The sequence below is a fragment of the Choloepus didactylus genome, chromosome 1 (assembly GCF_015220235.1).
Source record: "Choloepus didactylus isolate mChoDid1 chromosome 1, mChoDid1.pri, whole genome shotgun sequence".
In the NCBI taxonomy this organism is placed as follows: domain Eukaryota; kingdom Metazoa; phylum Chordata; class Mammalia; order Pilosa; family Megalonychidae; genus Choloepus; species Choloepus didactylus.
The window spans coordinates 179,654,003-179,658,192 of NC_051307.1; the positions used below are offsets into that span (position 1 = coordinate 179,654,003).

Sequence of the window (4,190 nt, forward strand, 5' to 3'; positions counted from 1 at the left end):
ATCATTTACTTTTTGCAACACTGTACAAATTGCAGGAAAGGCTTATATGGTAGCACAAACCAGGTAGGAATTTTTAAAGAAGTGATTAAATATTTGTAAGAAGTCCACATGGGTGTTAAGGCATCAACAGTAACATGGCACCAAATACCCAAAAATAAAAACATGAAAAATAATTATGAACTCTGAAGAGAGTTTGAAACACCAAAAAAAAAAAACAAAAACAAAAACAAAAACAAAAACAAGAAACAAAAAAAATCAGGTTTTAGAAGTAGCTCTGCAGTGGCTCTCCCAATATAACTTCCAGTTGCTGAACAGTCTTTTGACACTGATGTTCTACTTCTTCAACATTCATCTTCCTTCAGTTCTGCTAAGAAAGGAGTGGATTCTGGCAGCAAGACAATATAATTCTTCCTCAGTTTCTCAGCCAGTGCTAACACAGTAATCAAAGCAGCAAATCAAAACTTGGGTGAGGAGTCGCTTGTCTTTAGCAAAATCTGGTAGTTCAGGGGTTTCCAAACGGAGTCATCGGCCATGGCCATGGCAAACTGTGCAAGAGATGGTACCTGGTGCTTCACCACCCTTTCCTGGAACTTCTCTTCTCCTCCAAGCCTGTTTTCCAGCTGATCCACCAATGGCATCATCAAGGTTTCTGCTCTCTCTTTACTTACAAATTGCTGGGTATCAAAAAGGAAGATTTTATATAAACAGTTCAGAATAAACTGCAATAGCAAGCAGCACTTCTCAGGGTCATTTCAGAGTCAAAAAATGTTTCATCTGTTTTGGAGATGTCACCTGGTTCAAGGTGTCAGCAAAAGGCTTCACTAAATGGCCAGCAAGCAGAGTAAAAAGCTCTTTCAGTTTTTCAGCAATACAATCTGCTGAGTTGTAAAATGTCAGCAGTCTGTCCTTTGGGGCATCTTCTGCTTTAGCGCAGTCAAACAGTTTGAAGAATAGGGGCCTGAATGTGACTTCAGAAAGTTTTAGAACCATTGCTACTAAACAGTCAATGATACAATTTTCGGTTTTTCCCGTTTCCTCCTGGTCATTCTCAGAGTGCTGTGCTCTGAAATCCAGGGCCTCCAGGAAGAAGGTGGTGAGCTGAGATTGATGGGAAGTGAGCCCTTCCTTCTTCATTACCCCAGTATGCTCTTGCAGGTGCTCATAAATGGACCCATATGATTCTTCCACTTCTCACTTTGCCTGTAAGTTTTGTTGATGTCTGGCAGTAAGACCCAGGATAAAAGTGTGGTAGGCAGTATCTTTTTAAGAGATGTGAGGCAGACATTAGCCTGTGAGGCAGGACCCATTTCACAAGTGATTTTCTCCAAATGAATCACCTGTGACAGAACACCTTCTAGTAAGGGCTGATAAAGTGTGGGAGCACTTCGGCAACTTTCTGCAGGGCTGCCAAGGCTCTGAGCAAATAGACCTCGCTGGAGACCAGCTCACTGGTGTTTTTCCTTGTTGTTAACAGTGATGGCATCAGGCTGGGAAGCTGTGGTATGGCCAGTGCTTCCAGAGTGGAGGTCACTTCTGCCATGCACAGTAGCGCGTTTCCCAGTACATTCCTTTCTTCTTTTGTTTCTGGAACAATCAGTTTCACTGCAGTGGGCAGCACAGGGACAAAAGCCTCTGGATTTTCTGCACCAAAATTCTTGCATAAAAGCTTCAGGGTATGAAACAATCAAACGGCAACCCAGTAGCCTTGACTCTTGAAGACGACTGTACAAGTATGTACCTTACATGGGGTAACAGTGTGATTGTGAAAGCCTTGTGGATTGCACTCCCTTTATCCAGTGTATGAATGGATAAGTAGAAAAATGGAACAAAAACTCAATGAAAAATATGGTGTGTGAGTGGGGGGGATGATTTGGGTGTTCTTTTTTACTTTTATTTTTATTCTTATTTTTACTTTTTCTGGTATAAGGAAAATGTTCAAAAAATAGATTGGGGTGATGAATGCACAGCTATATGATGGTACTGTGAACAGTTGATTGTACACCACGATGATTTTATGATATGTGAATATATCTCAATAAAACTGAATTTAAAAAAAAAGAGCTTTAGGGTATATAAAGCCATCTGTCTGTTTATTGCTTGTTCTTCTCTCACCTCTTTTTTTATCACACTGCACAATGGCCAAAAGGACTGGAACCAGTTTTAGGAAATGGTGAACTATTTCCTTCTTCCAGGAAGTATTCTGCTGGAGCTTGTTATTCCAAAGATCCAACGCTTTATGGCAAACTGATGGCAATAGATTATCCACTAGCCCTCTAATCACAGGAATGAATGTTTCTGTAGGCAACAAGGTATCGACCTTATCTAACATGTCATAAGCCTTACTAAGGAGTGAGCACCAAAACTTCACAGTTTATCTGCATTTTTCTCCACAGCATTAATATAGCCAAGAACTGTTTCTAGTAATCTCTGTTCAAGGCCTTTTAAAACTTGAGGACCACTGCTTTCAACTACCTTCCTGATAAAATTACTGGAAGCCAGGAACTGAGACATGAAAGACACTGATAAAAAATTAAAATGCCACAGTTGCTTTCTAGAATGAGTGTCTGCATTAAATTTCTGTAGCATTTCTTCTTCTGACTCATTATTATTAGATCCAACTTTGAGAATGTTTTCTTCTTTCTCCTCTGGCAGCTTTAAGTACTGGAGGATATTGATCAAGCTTTGAATTTGAGTCGGTACCCTACACAGTCAGAGAAACTTCTCTAGTAATGAACTATAGAAATGACCTCTGAAAGTATAGTCTCAGAGCAAATATGTTTTAAGTTATATGGTCAGATGTAGGTGTATGTTAGTAGGGTGACAGGTTGCTTGCCAATCAAAGTTATTTGAGGCTGAGATAGGAGCTCCAGCATTAGCCGTTAGGTAGGCCCTCCAAGTTAACCAATTACTATGGACCTTTGCCTCAGCTGTTGGTTTGTTTAGTAAAGGGCAAGCAGGAGAGTTCTTTGGGTTGCAGGGCCTGTATTAGCCACACTGGATGGGATGCAGGCCTCCGCACTTGTCTTACTTGGTTGAAACAATGGCTTATTTGGAGAGTTTGTGTCTACAGATCGCAAATCAGTGACAGCACCCAGACCAATATAACAAGATCAAGAGCTAACAGAACAGTGTGCAGCTGCATCTTGTAGACTTTTTGTTGTTTAATGCTTCTTTGACTCCAGCATGAATTACTAGCAAGGAGAGGTTGTACGGTTTTACCATGGTAGAGTAGGTGTTGGTTCTCTCATTGCTTTCAAATGTGATCTTCATTAACTGAGTGGTGTTGCTTATCTCCATTCTTGGTAGTCCACACCACATGTGGAAATGTCCCTAGACAAAGAACTTCAATTTACAGTGTTACCAATGGACTGTCCCCATAGTCCTTTTTTTTATTTCTGGCAGTTTTAATGAGATATATTCACATACCATACAATCTGTCCAAAGTGTACAATCAATGGTTCACAGTAGCATCACATAGCTGTGCATTCATCATCACAACCAATTTTAACACATTTTCATTACTCCAATAAAAAAAAGCCAAAACATCCCATACCTTTTATCCCTCCCTATTATTGACCCTTAGTTTTGGTGTGGTACATTTGTTACTGTTGATGAAAGAACATTAAAGTATTACTGTTAACTAGAATCCATAGTTTGCAATAGGTGCATTTTTCCCACATACCAATCAATTATTAACTCTTTGTAATAATGACATGCATTTGTTCTAGTTACCAAAAGAACATTTTTGATTTGTACGTTATACACAGTCATTGCCCACCACAGGGTTCACTGTCTTTTAGAGTTCCATGTTTTATCTTTTAGCTGTCCTTCTAGTGACATACATGACTCTAAACTTTCCCTTTCAACCACGATCACATGTGTAATTCAGTGCTGTTAATTATACTCACCATAATGTGCTACCATCACCTCTATCCATTGTCCCGGCCCGCGGGACGTTCAACGGAGGCTCCGAGTCCTGTGAGGGAGGAATGGTATGGGACAAGAGACACGAAGAACGACAGCAAGACAAGTATTCTGATCAAGCTGCAAAACTTTATTGAAGAGGCAGAGCATATATACTCTAGGAGAAGGGGAAGTGGCTAGCAAGGGCTCGTGGCGGTCTAGGATTGGTGGCTGCTGTTGCTAGGGCGGATGGCAGATGTAGGGTTAGCATTTTTGGTGCGAACTAG

At 40.5% G+C, this 4,190-nt stretch overlaps 2 pseudogenes; both read right to left on the reverse strand.

The window, feature by feature from the left end:
- Positions 1–262: 262 nt before the first annotated feature.
- Positions 263–3,378, reverse strand: LOC119526470 (annotated as a pseudogene).
- On the reverse strand, positions 2,651–2,765 carry LOC119510809 (annotated as a pseudogene).
- Positions 3,379–4,190: the final 812 nt, after the last annotated feature.